We start from the raw sequence: 26,394 nt of genomic DNA, 5'->3' as shown, positions 1-26,394 counted from the left end.
TCTCCACGTAGTGGCGAGATGGCCCTGGCAGCCTCCACCCTCACAAACCTCAGATGAATGAAGATTAAAAAAAAAAATAGATGTGGGGGAATTCCCTTGCAGTCCAGTGGTTAGGACTCGGCACTTTCACTGCTGTGGCCCAGGTTCAATCCCTGGCTGGCAACTAAAATCCCGCAAGCTGGGCAGCAGGGCCAAACATAAATAAATAAATGACATAAAAATAAATTAAAAAATAGATGTGGAAGAAAAGTCTCCAGGAGATTATTGTTGGTCCTCCTTGGGTCATGTGCCTGCTACTGACCATTTCCTTTGGTTGGGATACAAAGGCTGGCACAGGTGAGTGCCGGGTGGCATGCTCTGGGCAGGACGAGGCCCTCTTCCCTCCAGCCAAACAGAATCATTTGTTGTTTCTCTGTGTCCTTAAAGGCTCTTTCGCATCCCTGTTCCTGTGCATGTGATATTCCCTAGGCTTTAGTCCTGATTCTTTCTCTAGCCAATTCTTACCCATCCTTTATACTCTCGGTTGACACCTCCTTTGGGAAGCCTTCTGGCATGTCTCTGTTGGATGAGATAGATGAGATGCTTGTGGTGATTCTATGAGACCTTGAAACTCCGTCATACAGTTATCCCGGCACTTATACATATTCCATCCTGGCGGCACTTAGACAGTTCAGTACTTATTGGTTTTCTTGTCTGTCTTCCCCAGGTTCTGTGAGATCCTTCAGGGCCAGGATAACCTCTTCAGCTGTGTATCCACAGTGCCAAGTCCAGCTCAAATTTGTGTTCAACCGAACTGAATTGAATCAGTGGTTGAATTTGTGTACAAAGTAATGGCACACAGCAGTAAGGGACCCACATCACAATTGTTAATGAAAACCTGTATCATTGGCCCAAAGACTGAGGGCCCTTCTAGGGCAAATGCCACCATTTTTGAAGCTTGTATAATGGCTGTGATGAGAATGGATATTAGAGTCAGACAGACCTGGGTTCAGATTATGCCTCCACCTCTTACTAACCCTTCAACTTAGGCAAGTTCCTTAATTATCTGAGCCTTGGGTCTTTTTTTTTTTTTTTTTTTCCTTGCGCTACGTGGGCCTCTCACTGTTGTGGCCTCTCCCGTTGCGGAGCACAGGCTCCGGACGCGCAGGCTCAGCGGCCATGGCTCACGGGCCCAGCCGCTCCGCGGCATGTGGGATCTTCCCGGACCGGGGCACGAACCCGTGTCCCCTGCATTGGCAGGCGGACTCTCAACCACTGCGCCACCAGGGAAGCCCACGAGCCTTGGGTCTTTATTTATAAAATGAGGATTAGTCACATCTACTTCATAAGTCATTGTGAGGATTGAAATGAATGAAAGAAAGCGCTTATGAACAGCTGGTACAGTGTTACACAGGCTCAATACACAGCCTTTCCCCTGTACTTCTGCTTTAGGTACTGACCACCCTCCTTGGGGCCATCCCAGTTACGGCTGTTGTATTGTCCTGTTGTAATTGTTAGCAGTCACTCTTTCACTCCAAACAGCGTCCTGTTAAGATGATAAATTATATGCTCATCTTATTAATGAGCCCTGACACACCATCCAATCTGCTGCCGGCGGTGCAGACCTGACTTCTGCTAAAATGACAGCTGGGAGCCAAAATCCCAAATTAGACAATCCAAGGTAAGGGGCAGAGGCAACTGGAAGCCATACTCCCAGGGCAGGCGCATCCTGTCCACAGCAGACACCTCTGTAGCCATCGTGGCATGTATGTGCACCTGAGGCTAAGCCTAGCTGTCACCAGCCAGTCTGGCATACAGAGGCTTTATTTCCCTGAATGGAAAAGAGAGAGTTGCCACTTTTTGGACTTAAAAGACAAACTCTATTTCCTCCTCTCCAAACCTCATCCTCCAGAACCTGAACTGTCTGCCGGATGGATGTTCCCTGACTGGGAATAAGATTACTTCCACTCAGCGCTCAATCTTTAGTCTCTTGGTTTTCATTTTTATTTTAGTGACAGCACTTAGTTTGAAAACACTATTTGATTCTAAATGAGGCATCCTTCTATGATTGCAATTTTAGCATTGGTTGCTGTCCTAGATTATCTGAGTTCCTCAAGGATGGGGACCATGTCTTGCTGCCATTGTGTCTCCATCATCCACCACCAGTGTCTGCACATGTGTACTGAGTGGATGGATAATGAACATGAATGAGATGGCCAAACCTGTCCTTGGTATTGAGTGCATCTGCCAAACTGGAGTGAGCTTTGTGTCACTCTTCCATGGCCCCTGAGGATGTAGGGGCTGAATTCACCCAGAAGCAGTCCCAGAAAATGAGTGGCCTGGGCTTGCGATGTCTCAGTGACTTGGTGAAGACTACCTTTGGCTTATTTGTGGGGGTTGGCCACCACTGCCATGAAACCAAACTGTTAATTACCCAAGTGAGATCCTCCTGGGAAAAAACTCAATATTTATTAGCAGCTGTTAGCAAAAAGCTGATGACATGCTTTTCTCATCTCTCCTGATGGTAAAAGAAGCTTTAGAGAAAGAAACTGAATGAGTGAGGGAAGGATTGAAGGGATGCCAGAATGAAGTAAGAAGGAAGGAGAGTCATTCATCCACACACATGTAATTCACACGTCTGGTCGTTTCTTCTAGCTTAGCCTGGATCCCATGACTCAGCTGTGCTGGCATTCGTGTAACTCGTAAAACACCGGGACCCACTCAGTCCTGCACTATTTCATTACATCGCCCATATTCGTCATGGTTTGGGCGGAACAGAAGCCACTCTAGGTATTTCAAGTAGGAAGAGGTTGAATACAGGGAATTAGAGATTTCCACGGCCATTGGAATGTGGAGACTTCCATTTTCAGGAAATCCTGAAGTGCAGAGGTCGCAGCTGCTACCCCAAGGGGAGGAATTCCCAGGGCACTGCCCAGAAGGGCTGGGAGCTGTGGTTGGTGATTCAATAGCTTGTTGTACCAAAAAGGGTGGTTCTCAGGGTGATACCCGCAAACATCTGCCAAATACCCACATGCCTGCAAACAGCTGCCCCCGGGACATAATGACTTCCCGTCCTCACTCTTCCAAAGCCCCTCAATAGTCTCTCTTTGGCTGAACGGACCCAGAGCCAAGAACTGAAAGGGACTCTGGGAAAAGCAGTTCCAGGATTTTCCCCTAAGTGGACGGGGTGAGGATGCAGCTGAGCTGATCACAGACTCTCTCTCTCTCTCCATATAGTCCTCATGGACTCATACTCACTCACTCATTCATTCAATGAATAGTTAATAAGGACCTGCTATACACCAGAGTGTGCACTTGTACTAGTCAAATTCCTCTAAGACTTAGAGCACAAGTCTGTATCTTCTAATTTTTTTCTATCTTCCACAATGTAGCACAATTCTGGGCACATAAGCAGATGTACATGAATTGCCTGTTAACTGACCTTAAACATGGCTAGCCTGGACTTCCGGGAAGATGGCGGAAGAGTAAGACGCAGAGATCACCTTCCTCCCCACAGATACACCAGAAATACATCTACACGTGGAACAACTCCTACAGAACACCTACTGAATGCTGGCAGAAGACCTCAGACCTCCCAAAAGGCAAGAAACTCCCCACGTACCTGGGTAGGGCAAAAGAGAAAAGAATAAACAGAGACAAATGGATAGGGATGGGACCTGCACCTGTGGGAGGGAGCTGTGAAGGAAGAAACATTTCCACACACTAGAAGCCCCTTCACGGGCGGAGACTGAGGGTGGCGGACGGAGAAAGCTTCGGAGCCGCGGCAGAGAGCACAGCAACAGGGGTGCGGAGAGCAAAGCGGGGAGGTTCCCGCACAGAGGATCAGGGCCGACCGGCACTCACCAGCCCGAGAGGCTTGTCTGCTCACCCACCGGGGTGGGTGGGGCTGGGAGCTGAGGCTTGGGCTTCGGTTGGAGCGCCGGGAGAGGACTGGGGTTGGCGGCGTGAACACAGCCTGCAGGGGGTTAGTGCGCCACGGCTGGCCGGGAGGGAGTCCAGGAAAAAGTCTGCACCTGCCGAAGAGACAAGAGACTTTGTCTTCCCTCTTTGTTTCCTGGTGCGCGAGGAGAGGGGATTAAGAGCGCTGCTTAAAGGAGCTCCAGAGACGGGCGCGAGCCGCGGCTAACAGCGCGGACCCCAGAGACGGGCATAAGACGCTAAGGCTGTTGCTGCCGCCACCAAGAAGTCTGTGTGCGAGCACAGGTCACTCTCCACACCCCGCTTCCAGGGAGCCTGTGCAGCCCGCCACTGCCAGGGCCCCGGGATCCAGGGACAACTCCCCCGGGAGAACGCACTGCACGCCTCAGGCTGGTGCAACGTCATGCTGGCTTCTGCCGCCGCAGGCTCGCCCGCACTCCCTGCCCCTCCCTCCCCCCGGCCTGAGTGAGCCAGAGCCCCCGAATCAGCGGCTCCTTTAACCCCGTCCTGTCTGAGCGAAGAACAGACGCCCTTCGGTGACCTACAAGCAGAGGTGGGGCCAAATCCAAAGCTGAGCCCTGGGAGCTGTGAGAACAAAGAAGAGAAAGGGAAATCTCTCCTAGCAGCCTCAGAAGCTGCGGATTAAAACTCCACAATCAACTTGATGTACCCTGCATCTGTGGAATACATGAATAGACAACGAATCATCCCAAATTAAGGAGCCATGTGGATGAAAGGCTCTTGGTGCTCCACCCAGGAGTCAGTGCTGTGCCTCTGAGGTGCGAGAGCCAAGTTCAGGACACTGGTCCACAAGAGACCTCCCAGCTCCACATAATATCAAACGGCGAAAATCTCCCAGAGATCTCCATCTCAACACCAAGACCCAGCTTCACTCAACGACCAGCAAGCTACAGTGCTGGACATCCTATGCCAAACAACTAGCAAGACAGGAACACAACCTCACCCATTAGCGGAGAGGCTTTCCAAAATCATAATAAGTCCACAGACACCCCAAAACACACCACCAGACATGGACCTGCCCACTAGAAAGACAAGATCCAACCTCATCCACCAGAACACAGGCACTAGTCCCCTCCACCAGGAAGCCTACACAACCCACTGAACCAACCTTAGCCACTGGGGACAGACACCAAAAACAACAGGAACTATGAACCTGCAGCCTGAAAAAAGGAGACCCCAAACACAGTAAGATAAGCAAAATGAGAGGACAGAAAAACACACAGCAGATGAAGGAGCAAGATAAAAACCCACCAGACCTAACAAATGAAGAGGAAATAGGCAGTCTACCTGAAAAAGAATTCAGAATAATGATAGTAAAGATGATCCAAAATCTTGGAAATAGAATAGACAAAATGCAAGAAACATTTAACAAGGACCTAGAAGAACTAAAGATGAAACAAACAACGATGAACAACACAATAAATGAAATGAAAAATACTCTAGAAGGGATCAATAGCAGAATAACTGAGGCAAAAGAACGGATAAGTGACCTGAAAGATAAAACAGTGGAAGTAACTACTGCAGAGCAGAATAAAGAAAAAAGAATGAAAAGAACTGAGGACAGTCTCAGAGACCTCTGCAACAACATCAAACACAACAACATTCGAATTATAGGGGTTCCAGAAGAGAAAGAGAAAAAGAAAGGGACTGAGAAAATATTTGAAGAGATTATAGTTGAAAACTTCCCTAATATGGGAAAGGAAATAGTTAATCAAGTCCAGGAAGCACAGAGAGTCCCATACAGGATAAATCCAAGGAAAAATAGGCCATTACACATATTAATCAAACTGTCAAAAATTAAATACAAAGAAAACATATTAAAAGCAGCAAGGGAAAAACAACAAATAACACACAAGGGAATCCCCATAAGGTTAACAGCTGATATTTCAGCAGAAACTCTGCAAGCCAGAAGGGAGTGGCAGGACATATTTAAAGTGATGAAGGAGAAAAACCTGCAACCAAGATTACTCTACCCAGCAAGGATCTCATTCAGACTTGATGGAGAAATGAAAACCTTTACAGACAAGCAAAAGCTGAGAGAGTTCAGCACCACCAAACCAGCTTTACAACAACTGCTAAAGGAACTTCTCTAGGCAAGAAACACAAGAGAAGGAAAAGACCTACAATAACGAACCCAAAACAATTAAGAAAATGGGAATGGGAACATACATATTGATAATTACCTTAAATGTAAATGGACTAAATGCTCCCACCAAAAGACACAGATTGGCTGAATGGATACAAAAACAAGACCCATATATTTGCTGTCTACAAGAGACCCACTTCAGACCTAGAGACACATACAGACTGAAAGTAAGGGGATGGAAAAAGATATTTCATGCAAATGGAAACCAAAAGAAAGCTGGAGTAGCAATTCTCATATCAAACAAAATACACTTTAAAATAAAGACTATTAGAAGAGACAAAGAAGGACACTACATAATGATCAAGGGATCAATCCAAGAAGAAGATATAACAATTGTAAATATTTATGCACCCAACATAGGAGCACCTCAATACATAAGGCAAATACTAACAGCCATAAAAGGGGAAAGCGACAGGAACACATTCATAGTAGGGGACTTTAACACCCCACTTTCACCAATGGACAGATCAGCCATAATGAAAATAAATAAGGAAACACAAGCTTTAAATGATACATTAAACAAGATGGACTTAATTGATATTTTTAGGACATTCCATCCAAAAACAAGAGAATACACATTTTTCTCAAGTGCTCATGGAATATTCTCCAGGATAGATCATATCTTGGGTCACAAATCAAGCCTTGGTAAATTTAAGAAAATTGAAATTGTATCAAGTATCTTTTCTGAACACAACGCTATGAGACTAGATATCAATTACAGGAAAAGATCTGTAAAAAATACACACACATGAGGCTAAGCAATACGGTACTTAATAACGAAGTGATCACTGAAGAAATCAAAGAGGAAATTAAAAAATACCTAGAAACAAATGACAGTGGAGACACGATGACCCAAAATCTATGGGATGCAGCAAAAGCAGTTCTAAGAGGGAAGTTTAGAGCTATACAATCCTACTTAAGAAACAGGAAACATCCTGAATAAACAACCTAACCTTGCACCAAAAGCAATTAGAGAAAGAAGAACAAAAAACCCCCAAAGTTAGCAGAAGGAAAGAAATCATAAAAATCAGATCAGAAATAAATGAAAAAGAATGAAGGAAACAATAGCAAAGATCAATAAAAGTAAAAGCTGGTTCTTTGAGAAGATAAACAAAATTGATAAACCATTAGCCAGACTCATCAAGAAAAAGAGGGAGATGACTCAAATCAATAAAATTAGAATGAAAGAGGAGAAGTAACAACTGACACTGCAGAAATACAAAAGATCATGAGAGACTACTACAAGCAACTCTATGCCAATAAAATGGACAACCTGGAAGAAATGGACAAATTCTTAGAAAGGCACAACCTGCTAAGACTGAATCAGGAGGAAATAGAAAATATGAATAGACCAGTCACAAGCACTGAAATTGAAACTGTGATTAAAAATCTTCCAACAAACAAAAGCCCAGGACCAGATGGCTTCACAGACGAATTCTATCAAACATTTAGAGAAGAGCTAACACCTATCCTTCTCAAACTCTTCCAAAATATATCAGAGGGAGGAACACTCCCAAACTCATTCTATAAGGCCACCATCACCCTGATACCAAAACCAGAGAAGTATGTCACAAAGAAAGAAAACTACAGGCCAATATCACTGATGAACATAGATGCAAAAATCCTCAACAAAATACTAGCAAACAGAATCCAATAGCACATTAAACGGATCATACACCATGATCAAGTGGGGTTTATTCCAGGAATGCAAGGATTCTTCAATATACGCAAATCAATCGACGTGATACACCATATTAACAAATTGAAGGAGAAAAACCATATGATCATCTCAATAGATACAGAGAAAGCTTTTGACAAAATTAAACACTGGTTTATGTTAAAAACCCTGCAGAAAGTAGGCATAGAGGGAAACTTTCCTCAACATAATAAAGGCCATATATGACAAACCCACAGCCAATATCGTCCTCAATGGTGAAAAACTGAAAGCATTTCCTCTAAGATCAGGAACAAGACAAGGCTGCCCACTCTCACCACTGTTATTCAACATAGTTTTGGAACTTTTAGCCACAGCAATCAGAGAAGAAAAGGAAATAAAAGTAATTCAAATCGGAAAAGAAGAAGTAAAGCTGTCACTATTTGCAGATGACATGATACTATACATAGAGAATCCTAAAGATGCTACCAGAAAACTACTAGAGCTAATCAATGAATTTGGTAAAGTAGCAGGATACAAAACTAATGCACAGAAATCTCTCACATTCCTATACACTAATGATGAAAAATCTGAAAGTGAAATCAAGAAAACACTCCCATTTACCATTGCAACAAAAAGAATAAAATATCTAGGAATAAACCTACCTAAGGAGACAAAAGACCTGTATGTGGAAAATTATAAGACACTGATGAAAGAAATTAAAGATGCTACAAATAGGTGGAGAGATATACCATGTTCTTGGATTGGAAGAATCAACATTGTGAAAATGACTCTACTACCCAAAGCAACCTACAGATTCAATGCAATCCCTATCAAACTACCACTGGCATTTTTCACAGAACTAGGACAAAAAATTTCACAATTTGCATGGAAACACAAAAGACCCCGAATAGCCAAAGCAATCTTGAGAACGAAAAACGAAGCTGGAGGAATCAGGCTCCCTGACTTCAGACTATCCTCCAAAGCTACAGTAATCAAGACAGTATGGTACTGGCGCAAAAGCAGAAAGATAGATCAATGGAACAGGATAGAAAGCCCAGAGATAAACCCACGCACATATGGTCACCTTATCTTTGATAAAGGAGGCAGGAATATACAGTGGAGAAAGGACAGCCTCTTCAATAAGTGGTGCTGGGAAAACTGGACAGGTACATGTAAAAGTATGAGATTAGATCACCCCCTAACACCATACACAAAAATAAGCTCAAAATGGATTAAAGACCTAAATGTAAGGCCAGAAACTATCAAACTCTTAGAGGAAAACCTAGGCAGGATACACTATGACATAAATCCCAGCAAGATCCTTTTTGACCCACCTCCTACAGAAATGGAAATAAAAACAAAAATAAACAAATGGGACCTAATGAATCTTCAAAGCTTTTGCACAGCGAAGGAAACCATAAACAAGACAAAAAGACAACCCTCAGAATGGGAGAAAATATTTGCAAATGAAGCAACTGACAAAGGATTAATCTCCAAAATTTATAAGCAGCTTATGCAGCATAATAACAAAAAAACAAACAACCCAATCCAAAAATGGGCAGAAGACCTAAATAGACATTTCTCCAAAGAAGATATACAGATTGCCAACAAACACATGAAAGAATGCTCAACATCATTAATCATTAGAGAAATGCAAATCAAAACTACAATGAGATATCACCTCACACCAGTCAGAATGGCCATCATCAAAAAATCTAGAAACAGTAAATGCTGGAGAGGGTGTGGAGAAAAGGGAACCCTCTTGCACTGTTGGTGGGAATGTAAATTGATACAGCCACTGTGGAGAACAGTATGGAGGTTCCTTAAAAAACTACAAATAGAACTACCGTATGACCCAGCAATCCCACTACTGGGCATATACCCTGAGAAAACCATAATTCAAAAAGAGTCATGTACCAAAATGTTCATTGCAGCTCTATTTACAATAGCCAGGACATGGAAGCAACCTAAGTGTCCATCGACTGATGAATGGATAAAGAAGATGTGGCACATATATACAATAGAATATTACTCAGCCATAAAAAGAAACAAAATTGAGCTATTTGTAATGAGGTGGATAGACCTAGAGTCTGTCATACAGAGTGAAGTAAGTCAGAAAGAGAGAGACAAATACCGTACGCTAACACATATATATGGAATTTAAGAAAAAAAAATGTCATGAAGAACCTAGGGGTAAAACAGGAATAAAGACACAGACCTACTAAAGAATGAACTTGAGGATATGGGGAGGGAGAAGGGTAAGCTTTGACAAAGCGAGAGAGAGGCATGGACATATATACACTACCAAACATAAGGTAGATAGCTAGTGGGAAGCAGCCGCATAGCACAGGGAAATCAGCTCGGTGCTTTGTGACCGCCTGGAGGGGTGGGATAGGGAAGGTGGGAGGGAGGGAGACGCAAGAGGGAAGAGATATGGGAACATATATATATATATATATATACATATATATATATATATAACTGATTCATTTTGTTATAAAGCAGAAACTAACACACCATTGTAAAGCAATTATACTCCAATAAAGATGTTAAAGAAAAAAAAAAACCATGGCTAGCCTGGAATTTCCAACAGAAGTGAGAAATGTCATTTACTTATGTCTATATAGATAGATAGATATTTACGGATATATGTTATGTATACCTTAGTATTATAAAGGCATAACATGCTGATTAAAGACAATTTGAAAAAACTACATAATTAAAACTTTTTAAATTACTTTGAGCTCATTTTAATTTAGCAAAATCCTTACTTACCAAAATAATCATTTGCCAACATTTTTAGTTTGCCTTCTCAGTTATTGTTTTCTGCTTTTTTTCTTTTAGATAGTATTACTATATTATTACTTTATATCTTTTTTCTTCGTATTAAGGTATTTTAATATTACTATATTTGTAAAATTTTAATAGCTGAGGAACAGTCAATTGAGTAAATTCATTATTGTTTAATCATTCTCCTAATGTGAGAAGTTTAGATCGTTTCCAATACCAGGTATTGTGTAAGCCTTAGTTTTCCTTTGATTGGTAGGTTGGGTCCTGGTGAGTCTGGGTTTGCATCCTCTCCTTCCTCCCTCTCCCAGCCCTTAATATATGACCAAGAAGCCGGGAGGGAGATCTTGGCCCAGGGCTCTTAGTACACTGTGTTAGTAGAACTCACAGTTTGTTGTCCAGAATGAACATCGTTGGCCCCCAGGGACACTTGCTTTAGTGCAGAGAAAGGAATCCACGCCTGGGTGGCAAAGAGGAAACCTGGCTTCCAGTCCTGGCTGTGAGTTCACTGCTGTGTGACACTGGGCTTGTGTCCTCACCTCTCTGATCCCCCAGTTTCCTCTCATTTGAGAGAATGACCAGTTAGTCTATGGACTTCACTAGCTCTGCTGCTCTTTAGATTTATCTCATCTCTGAACTGCCTTGGTATGAAGAATTCTCTGGCAACTCCCCTTCCATTCTGATTGGTCAGGCCTTTTCTTGGGGGTATTTGGTGGCTCAGTTCAGGGGTTGAGATCCCCTCCCCCACCTCCGTGCCTTTGCCCACACGGTTTCTTTCCTCCACCTGTATTGCCTTTCTTCCCAACTCAGAGATGATGCTTGAGCAGTGCCCAGCTCAGGGTGCCGGCTTTGTTTTCGTTTATTCTACTCAGTACAAAACACAGCTCAGATACCCCCTTCCTTGATGAAGTCTCTCTAACTGGGCCGCCGCAGCTCCGTGTCCTGGCCCCCATGGGAGCCCTTATCGTGGCGTTTGATGCTACTGCCCTTGCCCGCACGGACTGTGAGGTCCTCGTGGCACACATCAAGGCTCACTGCTCTGTGGCAAGGTGCCTGGCACCAAGTGGCTGTTCGTGACTGTGTGGAATAAGGGAATAAAAGCGCACCACCCCGGGGCTTCCCTGGTGGCACAGTGGTTAAGAATCCACCTGCCAATGCAGGGGACAGGGGTTCGAGCCCTGGTCTGGGAAGATCCCACATGCCGTGGAGCAACTAAGCCCGCGAGCCACGACTACTGAGCCTGTGTGCTGCAACTACCGAAGCTTGCATGCCTAGAGCCTGTGCTCTGCAACAAGAGAAGCCACCGCAATGAGAAGCCCGCACACCGCAACAAAGAGTAGCCCCCGCTCACCCCAACTAGAGAAACCCTGCGCGCAGCAATGAAGACCCAGTGCAGCGAAAAATAAATACAAATAAATAAGTAAATTTATTTTTTTTTAAAAAATAAATAATAATAATAATAAAAAATAAAAAAAAATAGCGCACTGCTCCGAGCAAGCTGACTTGCTGGCAGAATAAACACAAACCACCCTCCTCAACTGCAAAACAGGAAAGCAACTTGGGGAGGTTTCCTCTGTTTCCCTTGTTGGAGCAGAGGATGCACGTTTTTAGGGCTGAGCAGGTCCAAGGTGAAGGGTTTTACCTCACCAGCATATCTGTTTCCAGCATCCCTTTAAATGCGAGTTAGAGTCTCTCCCCAGGGATATCTGGCAGATTCCACTTCACTCTGAATAATTTTCATCCTCTTTAGGCAGAGAGGTGGGTATGGAATGTGGGCGTTACCTGGCTGCGTCTGAAGTCCTGGGTCTGCGCTCAAAGTTGTCTCATTTCTATTCCCTCCACCTCCCGCCTTCCCAGCTCTGAGAGGGGCCCACTCTTGGTGCCCCTCCCTGTGCGGACACAGAGGCAGAAATAAAACTGAGTAGCCCTCGCTCGTTTGATCTCCACCACCACCTTTCCAGGTAGGTTTTACATCCCCATTTTCACAGCTGAGGAAGCTGAGACCCAGAGAACTTTGTTAACCTGCCCGAGTCACAGAGGCTACGTGGCCGAGGTGCGATTCAAACTTGGGTCTAAATTGAGGGCTTCTCAGGGGCAGCTTCTGTGCTAAAGAATCTTTACAAGGATGAACCCATTTACTTCCTAGGAACCCTCAGGAAACCCCAGGAGACAGCTGGATTAGCCCCATTTTGCAGTAAGATACTGAAACTGGGGCACAAGAGGGAAAGCAAAGCAGCTGTGCAAGGTCACAGGGCTACTAACCGGCTTGCCCTCATCGTGTCTGACTCAGGACTAGGTCTCTATCTGTGCCTCTTCTTCCTCTGCCTGGTGGCAGAGGCAACAACAACAGGGAAGATCCCACATGCCGTGGAGCAACTAAGCCCGTGCGCCACAACTACTGAGCCTGCGCTCTAGAGCCCGCGAGTCACAACTACTGAGCCCGTGTGCTGCAACTACTGAAGCCTGCCCGCCTAGAGCCTGTGCTCCACAACAAGAGAAGCCACTGCAATGAGAAGCCCTCCTCACTGCAACGAAGAGTAGCCCCTGTTCGCCGCAACTAGAGAAAGCCCGTGCGCAGCAACGAAGACCCAACGCAGCCAAAAATAAATAAATAAAATAAATAAATTTATAAAAAAAAAATACAGAGCTGAGGATGCCACTCACTCGTTGGAAATGCTTTCATGGTTTCCCATTGCTCTTAAGAAAATAGCCAAAATCCTTGCCTTGACCATCCCACGGGAGGGCCTTTCTCCCTCACTACAGTTCAGCCACCTTGATGTTTCGGTTTCTTGGTTTGCTCTTTTCCACCTTGGGATGTTTTGCTCTTCGTAGTCTTTTAGTTTAAAATATTCTCTATGCTATGCCAGGCCCACCTCTTATCTTTTAAATCTTGTCTTTAGTGTCTGTTCCTCAGAGAACCACCCCTAACACCTGCAGAGCTCTACCATCTCCTCTCGTAGTTCTTCCCTTTTGTGATATTTATCATCACGTATCATCAATTCTTTATTTAATGTAGGCAACATTTCAGTGTTGATCCCTCACTGGTATGTAAGCTCCCTTGTGGGGCAGGGGCTTCCTGTCCCAGACTCTAGTACCTGATGCCGTGCAATATGTACGTAGTAGACCTGTGACAGATATTTCCTGAATAAAGGATGTTAAGGAGTGAGTTATTCTTACCTTGGAAGCTATTTCCTGCAGACACCTGAATTTTCCAAGCCCGACTTTTGCAGACGCTCTTCTTGGAAACCTCTTTCAAATGAAGTTGTCCTTACACTCCGAACATCAACGGCTACGGGGAACACACAACTGCAACGAATTTCTGCTTGTAATTAAATTACAGCGAATGAAATAAGTGACACGTTGATCTTTCTCCCTGCTCACATATCTGGGTCTGTGTGTTGCATACTAATTTCTGATCTAAATCAATTAAAGTCCTTTGGAAAAAAAGGACTGTCCTTTAGAACAGAAGTAAGAGAAATGTTTGGAGAATTGCGGAAGACAGCTGGGCTCTTGAAGAGAGATTGGAAGGGGCAGAAGGGAGGGAACTTTCAGGTCCCGTAGCTTTGCTTTCACCGGACGAGTGAGATCTGGGTTTTGAGACTTAATCAACCTGGATTGTGGAAATGTACCTCACTGTGAATCGTCTCGGTCCTCAGGAGAGGCAAATAACAAGAAAACAACAGGATCTCAGGGATTTAGTCTAAACAATCAGCATCTCTGAGCTGCCCCGTGGCTAATATGGCTTTAGGGCAGCTTTCTTCTCCAGCTACAGTACCAGGTGGGGAGAACTGATGTTGGTAATGAGGGTCTGGAGGCCTCATAGCATCTCAGACACCTGGGGACGGCTTGACTGCTTTCAGACTGCTCTTACTTACTCAGGCAGGAAAGTAAAATCTACATTAAGATTCATAAAAATTTTACATGTTCTCTTGCGAATTGCTGTCTCAGTCATTCAAGAAATCTGTGTTCAGTTTATATAACAGGGGACCCAGACACAGTGTCTGTCCTTGAGGTCTGCGCGTGGGAAAGAAAGTAGCAAGTGCTCTAGACAAGGCGTAATTATTGGTTTGGAGGTGCTGTAATAAAACATACACCACCTGCTACTGTATAGGTGCATCTCTTGTGGTAGCGGGGCTTTATTGGGTTGTATCCTGATAAAAGTAGTCAGTTTAATCTATAGAAAAAAATCCTGCATGTCAAGGGAGAGCTCTCTGAAAATATTCTCACTGTCGATCACCAGTGGAAGAGGCAGGGTTCTCAGACAGGAAAGTGAACCTTGGAAAGCATTAGGTGGGAAGGATGGAGAACTCCTGGTTTTCTCAGGGCCTCCTTTGGTTCTACTTTTAAGGCCTTAAGATGTCTAGACTCACCTGTGGTAACTTACCCTGTGTCAGGTATTGGGCTAAATTTCTTTATATAGGAATCCCAGCCCTACAATGGAAGGAGTGATTATCTCCAGTTTTACAGAAAGGGAGACTGAGACTCTGAGAGAGTAAGAGTTTTATAACTAGTAAAGGAGATGGTCTTGGGATTCAATACAAGGTCTGTGTGAACATACAGCTTACACTTTTACCCATGGAGCTATGATGTATTCTGGATGGTGAGCTTGAAGCAGTGATGTGTTGACAACTGTTTAACAACTAGCTCTGAAAAATAGATAAATAAACAATGCCCTGCTTTTTGCTGATTTCTGTGGTGTAAATACTCCCACCATGGCTGATTTCAAGCTACCAACATGAAGGCGCTCACTGAACAGGGAGGTGGGAAGAGATACGCACAGCTGAGCCGACTAAGGCACACCTCTGAAGTCACCCACACGATCGAAACAAGCTAGAAGCTTCTACAGGGTGAAGCCTACAAGCTCCGGAGAAGAAAGCCTAGTACTGAGCTGAGTGAAGGCTTGAGAGCTAGTTTATTCACATACATATTGCTCTCTTTCTTCTTTTGTTTTCCAGAAGATTTACTGAAGCCCTGAATGGACGCCTCTCCTTGCTCAGCTGTACCACAAAAAATTTAGGAAAGGGGGGAAGCCCCCCTCACCCACTCCACCAGTCTCCAGTGGTGGCGGCAGAAGATGCTTAGTGAGACATCCCCAAGGGCACAGGGAACCTTGGGTAGTAGGGCTATAGCTCTTCCTCCTCTCAGGAAAATCTTCCATTGCTTATTTCAGGGAGATGGCATTTTTCCCCTAGAGAAGCTTGGAAATGTTCTCTGGGATAACTGAGCTCTAGCTCAGTTTTCCCTCATTGTCTGTGGCCACCTCTTGACCTTCAACCCCAAGGTCATCATCCCCCTAGTTTTTCCTTTACTGTCAGCGTTCCCTTCAATGTGTGATTCTTGGACCACCCGTAGCCAAATCAACCTAGAGGGCTTGAAGAAAATGCAGATTCCAGGCCCAGGGAGCTGCACGAAACATGCTCCCCAGTGGATCATTATGTTCAATATTCGAGAGTCATTTCTCTAAACTGTATTTTCTCAAATGTCTCCAACAGAACTAGGGGTCATAAGATATTAACAAGCATTATGTAAAAAAAAGCACGAAAGAGGCCTCAATGGCAGGCGTCTGCAAAGAGTTAAAAATCGAGTGGTGGCATCTTTCTGTACGGCCCTTGAGCTAAGAATGGCTTTTGAATTTTTAAAGTATCGTACAAAAAAAAAATAAACTTGACTGTAGGAACACTTGGCACCTTTAATAACCTAATGTGTACCAGGGCTCTTCAAGAGGGTGAATAGCATCTCTCAATCATGAGAACACGGAATTTCTCCTCTATGATTACTGTGGTTTTTGTTTGTTTGTTTGTTTTTGCGGTACGCGGGCCTCTCACTGTTGTGGCCTCTCCCGTTGCGGAGCACAGGCTCTGGACGCGCAGGCTCAGCGGCCATGGCTCATGGGCCCAGCCGCTCCGCGGCATGTGGGATCTTCCCGGACCGGGGCACGAACCTGTGTCCCCTGCATCGGCAGGTGGACTCTCAACCACTGCGCCACCAGGGAAGCCCCTATTACTATGTTTTTACAGAGCATATTATGGAACGAGTGTTCTGTAGAATACGCTCTGAGAAACACTGTTCTAAACAAATTAATTCCAATCCAAACTTGGCAATCAGTTTCCCTTGAATCTTTCATTGTGATATTTTCTTTTATCTTGGTCAGGGATGCGATTCTTTCTCATGACTCCGTGGATTCAGTTCATTCTTCCAGGCTTTCTGGTCAAGTCTTCTCTTTCCCATCCTCTACCTACCATTGCCTACATCAGTCACAATCTTTTCTTTTCCAAACTTTTAGAGCATGTAGTGTTCGTCCAGTAAAACCAAGACTTTCTGAAGCTCCAAGCAAACGAAGGGTTCCAGAAAACAATAGTATTTTCTGGCTATCTGAGGGGTTATCATTTTTGGCATGAAAACATTATTTAAGCTAATTCTTTTGGACAGCAAACCATACTGAATAATTCTTTAATTGAACATAATTTAACTTTATTTTCATGACATGGTGCAGAGGGAAGACCATTTGATGGAAAGATGAGAAAAGTTGTGTTTCCAGCTGAGTTCCACGACTAATGAGATGAGGGGCCTGAAAAGTCACTTTTCCTCCCTGGCCTCTGATAAAATGGGGTTATTGGCTTAGACGTTCTTCAAGGTTCCTCCGAGGTCTAACATTCCATGATGTTCTGGTATTGCAGAGTTCCAGTAATGGGAAAGGGATGAGGCAAGTGCACTCAAGTTTCTATTAGATTTATATCTGATGATTTCTTACTAGCCACACAAATCAGTTACTACTGCTAAATCATGTTTACCATACAGATTTTAAAAAACATTCTAATTGATACTTAATTCTACTTGGTGAGCAAAATTCAAATTTTTGCACAGCAACAGATTAGAAGTCAAAGATTTTCTTAATACTATTAAGTGGATTTTCTTCTTCATGAGTTGAGTCTGGAAAGGCTTTGATCATGGGCCTTGACAGAATGTTGGTATTTTTATGCCTTTTAGAAAGCCCCAGCTGTCTGAGAGACTCTGTCCCTGTGGTCTCACAAATCTGACTTGATCACTCTTAATTTATTTCTCAGATAAAGCTATTGGGTGTGGGAGAGTTGCTTTTTCCTTTACAGGAAGGTCACCAACTTCAATTTTGTGGATTTCTATTTATTAGTTGATGCCACTGGCATGCAAAATTTGGCTAGGCTATCACTCTGCTTCCAAATCCTTCCATCATCTCTGACTTTCCAGTGAATTCCCATCAGAGACTGTCCCAACAGTTCTGTTTTCTCCCCAAGCTTCACCCCGTCCCATCCTTCTCAGCCGAGCAAGAGGCTGTACTTTTCTTCTCCATCTCAAAGCTCTTAAAGCACACAGTGATTTTCCTTTCGTCATTCATTCATTCATTCAAAATCTCTTGAATGTTCAATCGATATGAATTGGGCATAGGCGTTCCCCCTCGAGGTACTTCCACTCTGGTGGGGGGTGTAGTGTATCTTACAAGTCTTTGAACACCAAAGGGGAAGCATTTACTTTGCTTGTATGGAAGAATCAGGAAAGTTCCCCAGAGAAAGTGATCTGTGAGTCATGTCTGAGAGGGCGAGTCAGAGTTCAATAGGAGACAATTTGGTGACCAGCACTCCAGGTGGAGGGAACAATGTGTACAAGACCATGAAGGCATGAGATAGTGTGACATGATCATAGACAGAGTGAGAGAGGGCCTAGAAAACAGGACATGTTGGAGCCGTGTTGGGAGAGGAGCTGGAAAAGCTGGTAGGAGCTCCATCATCTGGGGGGAAGAAGTGTCTTCCCTCATCTGTGCTCCTGGCACCACTCCCTTCTCCAGCATCTTGCTTCTGAGTTCTCCTTTTCTTTGGTATCTTATTTTTCAGCTCACAGAGAGGTGCAGTTCTTATCTTTCTTACAAACACACACAAACACACACACACACCAACTTCACCCCACTCTGCTTTGGGCTTCCGTCTCATAGTCCTTATACCTAGTTTCAAGTTCTTGAGAGAGCAGGTTGTCTCACTTTCTCTGCTTCTTCACCTCTCATTCTCTCTACCTCATCGCAGTCTGGCTTGAGACAAAATAAGAAGTGTGCTTGGGCACATCATCCAATCCTAAAGTTGTACATCTAAAGCCTATGAGTCAAAGTTTTTTCTTCACCCCACTGTGAATTTTAAGGAATGCCATTTTATTTTCTTCCTTATTTATTTGCAGCTCATGTAGACTCAGTTCCTCTCTGAACATGTTTTAATTTACTTAAAACAAGTCTATCCTCTTTCCCCTGCACAATTATGTAAAGCCAATGGCTCCTTTAATTCCAAGGCCATGGTGTTCCCCTGTTGATGCAAAGGCTGAAACAGGGATCCAGCTTCTGGGGAGGGTGGCTGGGCTGTGGCAGGGCGGCCAGAGCATGGCATCCCGAGCGTCCCCTCAGAGCTTCTTGGAAGGAGCTCGGAAATTCGCAGTGAGTCACATGACTAGCCTCAGAGTGGCCAAGTTTCCAGAAAACAGAAATCAACACATATATAGAGACGTAAGCCCATATGATGACAGTCGTGTTAAACTGCAAAATGCTGAAAATGATTTATTAATGCCAGCTTAGTTGACATAGAAGAGGAGCAGAGGAGTTACATCTTAAGAGAGTGTCCGCTTCCTAATTCAGGTTGTCATTTCTGGCTCATGGTTTGGCAGCAAAAGACTAAAGCAGTTGTCACACTAAACCGAATTGTGGAGAAATAATAGGTTAAGTGTGCACAGTACTGGCCAACAAAACGCGAAGGAGAGATGCTACTTAAGGAAACGGGATTCAGTGTGACAGTCTTCTTCCTGTCAGAAGACGTGAAGTCCTATTACACAGTCCATCTGTTGTAGTTAGGAACTACCAATAGTGGTGAAGCCAGAACAGTATCTCAGAAGCAAGAAGAACTGCAATCCTGCAGGCTGTGGAACAAAAACCATATTCACAAAAAGATAGACAAGATGAAAAGGCAGAGGGCTATGTACCAGAGGAAGGAACAAGTTAAAACCCCAGAAAAACAACTAAATGAAGTGGAGATAGGCAACCTTCCAGAAAAAGAATTCAGAATAATGATAGTGAAGATGATCCAGGACCTAGGAAAAAGAATGGAGGAAAAGATCGAGAAGATGCAAGAAATGATTAACAAAGACCTAGAAGAATTAAAGAACAAACAAACAGAGATGAACAATACAATAACTGAAATGAAAACTACACTAGAAGGAATCAATAGCAGAATAACTGAGGCAGAAGAATGGATAAGTGACCTGGAAGACAGATGGTGGAATTCACTGCTGTGGAACAGAATAAAGAGAAAAGAATGAAAATAAATGAAGACAGCCTAAGAGACCCTGGGACAACATTAAATGCAACAACATTCGCATCATAGGGGTTTCAGAAGGAGAAGAGAGAGAGAAAGGACCCGAGAAAATATTTGAAGAGATTATAGTTGAAAATTTCCCTAACATGGGAAAGGAAAAGAGATTATAGTTGAAAATTTCCCTAACATGGGAAAGCCACCCAAGTCCAGGAAGTGCAGAGAGCCCCATAGAAGATAAACCCAAGGAGAAACACGACGAGACACATAGTAATCAAATTGGTAAAAATTAAAGACAAAGAAAAATTATTGAAAGCAGCAAGGGAAAAATGACAAATAACATACAAGGGAACTCCCTAAGGTTAACAGCTGATTTCTCAGCAGAAACATTACAAGCCAGAAAGGAGTGGCATGATATACTTAAAGTGATGAAAGGGAAGGACCTACAGCCAAGATTACTCTACCCGGCAAGGATCTCATTCAGATTCAATGGAGAAATCAAAAGCTTTACAGACAAGGAAAAACTAAGAGAATTCAGCAAAACCAAACCAGCTCTACAACAAATGCTAAAGGAACTTCTCTAAGTGGGAAACACAAGAGAAGAAAAGGACCTACAAAAGCAAACCCAAAACAATTAAGAAAATTGTCATAGGAACATACATATCGATAATTACCTTAAATGTAAATGGATTAAATGCTCCAAACAAAAGACACAGGCTTGCTGAATGGACACAAAAATAAGACCCATATATATGCTGTCTACAAGAGACCCACTTCAGACCTAGGGACACATTCAGACTGAAAGTGAGAGGATGGAAAAAGATATTCCATGCAAATGGAAATCAAAAGAAAGCTGGAGTAGCAATACTCATATCAGATAAAATAGACGTTTCTTTTTCTTTTTTTACATCTTTATTGGGGTATAATTGCTTTACAATGGTGTGTTAGTTTCTGCTTTATAACAAACTGAATCAGTTATACATATACATATGTTCCCATATCTCTTCCCTCTTGCATCTCCCTCCCTCCCACCCTCCCTATCCCACCCCTCCAGGCGTCACAAAGCACCAAGCTGATCTCCCTGTGCTATGCAGCTGCTTCCAACTAGCTATCTACCTTATGCTTGGTAGTGTATATATGTCCATGCCTCTCTCTCGTTTTGTCACAGCTTACCCTTCCCCCTCCCCAAAATAGACTTTAAAATAAAGAATATTACAAGAGACAAGGAAGGACACTACATAATGATCAAGGGATCAATCCAAGAGGAAGATATAACAATTATAAATATATATGAACCCAACATAGCAGCACCTCAATACATAAGGCAACTGCTAACAGCCCTAAAAGAGGAAATTGACAGTAACACAAAAATAGTGGGGGACTTTAACACCTCACTTACACCAATGGACAGATCATCCAAAATGAAAATAAATAAGGAAACAGAAGTTTTAAATGACACAATAGACCAGAAAGGTTTAATTAATATTTATAAGACATTCCATCCCAAAACAGCACATTACACTTTCTTCTCAAGTGCGCACGGAACATTCTCCAGGATAGATCACATCTTGGGTCACAAATCAAGCCTCAGTAAATTTAAGAAAATTGAAATCATATCAAGCATCTTTTCTGACCACAACTCTATAAGATTAGAATTGAATTACAGGGGAAAAAATGTGAAAAACACAAACACATGGAGGCTAAAAAATACATTACTAAATAACCAAGAGATCACTGAAGAAATCAAAGAGGAAATAAAAAAATACCTAGAGACAATTGACAATGAAAACACTACGATCTAAAACCTATGGGATGCAGCAAAAGCAGTTCTAAGAGGGAAGTTTATAGCTATACAAGCCTACCTCAGGAAACAAGAAAAATCTCAAACAATCTAACCTTACACCTAAAGGTACTAGAGAAAGAAGAACAAACAAAACCCAAAATTAGCATAAGGAAAGAAATCATAAAGATCAGAGCAGAAATAAATGAAATAGAAACAAAGAAAACAATAGCAAGGATCAATAAAACTAAAAGCTGGTTCTTTGAGAAGATAAACAAAATTGATAAACCGTTAGCCAGACTCATCAAGAAAAAGAGGGAGATGACTCAAATCAATAAAATTAGAAATGAAAAAGGAGAAGTTACAACAGACAGCACAGAAATACAAAGCATCCTAAGAGACTACTACAAGCAACTCTATGCCAATAAAATGGACAACCTGGAAGAAATGGACAAATTCTTAGAAAGGTAAAACCTTCCAAGACTGAACCAGGAAGAAATAGAAAATATGAACAGACCAATCACAAGTAATGAAATGGAAACTGTGATTAAAAATCTTCCAACAAACAAAAGTCCAGGACCAGATGGCTTCACAGGTGAATTCTATCAAACATTTCGAGAAGAGCTAACACCCATCCTTCTCAAACTCTTCCAAAAAATTGCAAAGGAAGGAACACTCCCAAACTCATTCTACGAGGCCACCATCACCCTGATACCAAAACCAGACAAAGATACTACAAGAAAAGAAAGTTACAGACCAATATCACTGATGAATATAGATGCAAAAATCCTCAACAAAATACTAGCAAACAGAATTCAACAACATATTAAAAGGATCATACACCACGATCAAGTGGGATTTATCACAGGGATGCAAGGATTCTTCAATATATGCACATCAATCAATGTGATACACCATATTAACAAATTGAAGAATAAAAACCATATGATCATCTCAATAGATGCAGAAAAAGTTTATGACAAAACTCAACACCGATTTATGGTAAAAACTCCCCAGAAAGTGGGTATAGAGGGAACCTATGTCAACATAATAAAGGCCATATATGATAACCCACAGCAAACATCATTCTCAATGGTGAAAAACTGAAAACATTTCCTCTGAGATCAGGAGCAAGACATGGATGTCCACTCTCACCACTATTATTCAACATAGTTTTGGAAGTCTTAGCCACGATAATCAGAGAAGAAAAAGAAATAAAAGGAATACAAATTGGAAAAGAAGTAAAACTGTCACTGTTTGCAGATGACATGAGACTATACATAGAGAATCCTAAAGATGCCACCAGAAAACTACTAGAGCTAATCAATGAATTTCGTAAAAGTGCAGGATACAAAATTAGTGCACAGAAATCTCTTGAATTCCTATACACTAATGATGAAAACTCTGAAAGAGAAATTAAGGAAACACTCTCATTTAGCATTGCAACAAAAAGAATAAAATACCTAGGAATAAACCTACCTAGGGAGACAAAAGACCTTTATGCAGAAAACTATAAGACACTGATGAAAGAAATTAAAGATGATACCAACAGATGGAGAGATATACCATGTTCTTGGATTTAAAGAATCAATATTGTGAAAATGACTATACTACCCAATGCAATCTACAGATTCAATGTAATCCCTATCAAATTACCAATGGCATTTTTTACGGAACTAGAGCAAAACATCTTAAAATTTGTATGGAGACACAGAAGACCCCAAATAGTGAAAGCAGTCTTGAGGGAAAAAAACGGAGTTGGAGGAATCAGACTCTGTGACTTCAGAATATACTACAAAGCTACAGTAATCAGGACAATATGGTACTGGCACAAAAACAGAAACATAGATCAATGGAACAACATAGAAAGCCCAGAGATAAACCCATGCATCTATGGTCAACTAATCTATGACAAAGGAGGCAAGGATATACAATGGAGAAAAGACAATCTCTTCAATAAGTGGTGCTGGGAAAACTGGACAGCTACATGTAGAAGAATGAAATTAGAACACTCCCTAAACCATACACAAAAATCAACTCAAAATGGATTAGAGACCTAAATGTAAGACCGGACACTGTAAAACTCTTAGAGGAAAACATAGGAAGAACACCCTTTGACATAAATCACAGCAAGATCTTTTTTGATCCACCTTCTAGAGTAATGGAAATAAAAACAAAAATAAACAAATGGGACCTAGTGAAACTTCAAAGTTTTTGTATAGCAAAGGAAACCATAAACAAGGCAAAAAGACAACCCTCAAAATGGGAGTAAATATTTGCAAACAAATCAACGGACAAAGGATTAATATCCAAAATATATAAACAGCTCATCATTTCAATATTAAAAAAACAAACAACGCAATCCAAAAATGGGCAGAAGACCTGAATAGACATATCTCCAAAGAAAACATACAGATGGCCAAGAAGCACATGAAAAGCTGCTCAGCATCATTAATTATTAGAGAAATGCAAATCAAAACTACAATGAGATATCACCTCACCCCAGTTCGAATAGGCATCATCAGAAAATCTACAAGCAACAAATGCTGGAGAGGGCATGGAGAAAAGGGAACCCTCTTACACTGTTTGTGGAAATGTAAATTGATATAGCCACTATGGAGAACAGTATGGAGGTTCCTTAAAAAACTAAAAATTAAAAACTAAACTTAAAAACTAAGAATTAACATACGACCCTGTAATCCCTCTACTGGGCATATACCCAGAGAAAACCATAATTCAAAAAGACACATGCACCCCAATGTTCATTGCAGCACTATTTACAATATCCATGTCATGGAAGCAACCTAAATGTCCATCGACAGACGAATGGATAAAGAAGATGTGGTACATATATACAATGGAATATTACTCAGCCATAAAAAGGAATGAAACTGGGTCATTTGTTGAGACATGGATGGATCTAGAGACAGTCATACAGAGTGAGGTAAGTCAGAAAGAGAAAAACAAATATCGTATATTAGCGCATATATGTGGAACCTAGAAAAATGGTACAGATGAACCGGTTTGCAGGACAGAAATTGAGACACAGATGTAGAGAACAAACGTATGGACACCAAGGGGGAAAAGTGGCGGCGTGGTGGTGGTGGTGGTGGTGTGATGAATTGGGCAATTGGGATTGACATGTATACACTGATGTGTATAAAATTGATGACTAATAAGAACTTGCTGTATAAAAAAAAGATTAAAAAAATAATAATAAATTACAGAACAGTATTTCACTTTCATTATACTACCTGGCCAGATTTCGGAGTGCCTGAATCACCAGTTTCATTTCTCAATTTCTTATTTAAAGTGCGAGAATCTGGCTCCTTGAATTCTGAACACGGGCCTGCGGTGATCCGCCGTAGTGCCGGCATCGGGTGGTCAGGCACCTTTTCTCTGGTGGACACTTGTCTTGTTCTGATGGAAAAAGGAGACAATATTAACCTTAAACAACTGTTACTGAGTATGAGAAAATGCTGAATGGGGCTGACTCAGACACCAGATCCACTCAGATTTTCATACATGACTCTAATAGAAGGAGTGAAGTTTCTAAAGGGAGATTCAAGTGTACAGAAATGGTGGAAAGAACTTTCTAACGAAGACGTTATGTCCTGTTTTTGATCAGTCACCATCCAAAATAATGAGTGAAAAATACAATGGCAACAGGATAGGCCTAGAAGAAAAACTGACAGGTGACAGATATACAGGACTGTCCTAAAAATGCAAGATACTCCTGAGGAAAACAGTGAGAGTGCCCTGCGCAAGCGCCTTCTGGGGGACAGGAAAGAGCACAGCTCAGAAGGTGTAGCAGATGAAGCAGAGGCTGAACGAGACCAAACGAAAAAAGGAAAAGACGGTTTTATTGGCAACCTATTCTCACTAAGATGGGGTTTGTGTCAGTCATTTTGGTTTGTGCTTTTGTTGGCTGGACACTGTTTTCTCAGCAAAACACCCTATAAATAACTAATTTTGCCCTGCAAGTTTCGGCACTGGTAGCTGACAGTGTTGGGTGAATCACGGGGTTTTTAGCAAATTCCTCAGACCCCAGAAGGTGTGGTTGACTAGACACCCACAGAGAAGTGGGATGTCCAGTACCCCCAGCACCCCAGGGCGCTGCTCACACTGTACTCACTCCCTAAAATCAAGACTTGAAAACTTCTTAAGATCTGGTACGTTTTCAGCTGTATTCATACATGTTAAGTGTAAGATTTCACCTGACCAGACTGAGATGTTCTTTATCACAAGGATTTGTTTTTGGAGGCTATCTGGATTTTAACCTGCACTTGATATAAGCAATAAATATTGTGGTTTTATCGACATTATTACTGAAAAGAAAATGACCTTTAAGTAATGCGTGTAATGTATAATGTACTGTTGATGTGGGCATCAACATTGTATTTTCTTAACCATTTCAGGGCAAATATATTTTATTAGTACCTATTTAATCTTACTTTTGTAGTTAAATGTGCTTTTTAAAAGCTCAATTTGAAAAAAAATCTGTTACCATAAAAAAATAATAAACTATATGTTGATTCAAAAAAAAAAAAAAGGTAATCCATCTTCCTTTATCCTCACTCAGAGAAGAAGTGTGTGGTGATGGGCACACAGCAGAAAACAGAATCTGGGCAGCCACGTTTAGCCTGTTTTTGAGTGGAAGAGGAAAATTGCTCTGTAGAGAGATGTGCAGAGGGAAGAGGGAATGGCCCCAAAGAGAGGGGTCTCAATGATGGGTGGGTCTGTGGCCTGGTTTGGAGGGTGTGGGTCC

General features: G+C 42.3%; 1 pseudogene across 1 annotated transcript; it reads left to right on the top strand.

The window, feature by feature from the left end:
- The first annotated feature begins 236 nt into the window (after window positions 1-236).
- Window positions 237-25,588, top strand: LOC309826087 (tyrosine-protein phosphatase non-receptor type 2-like; annotated as a pseudogene). Its single transcript has 5 exons — window positions 237-336; window positions 707-827; window positions 11,402-11,578; window positions 18,875-19,381; window positions 24,854-25,588. The product of its transcript is annotated as a tyrosine-protein phosphatase non-receptor type 2-like (transcript).
- The last annotated feature ends 806 nt before the right edge of the window (window positions 25,589-26,394 follow it).

Source organism: Grampus griseus, assembly GCF_964374135.1.
Source record: "Grampus griseus genome assembly, chromosome: 8".
Lineage (NCBI taxonomy): Eukaryota > Metazoa > Chordata > Mammalia > Artiodactyla > Delphinidae > Grampus > Grampus griseus.
Note: the sequence above shows the minus strand (reverse complement) of the source record. Positions and strands in the feature narration are given on the sequence as shown.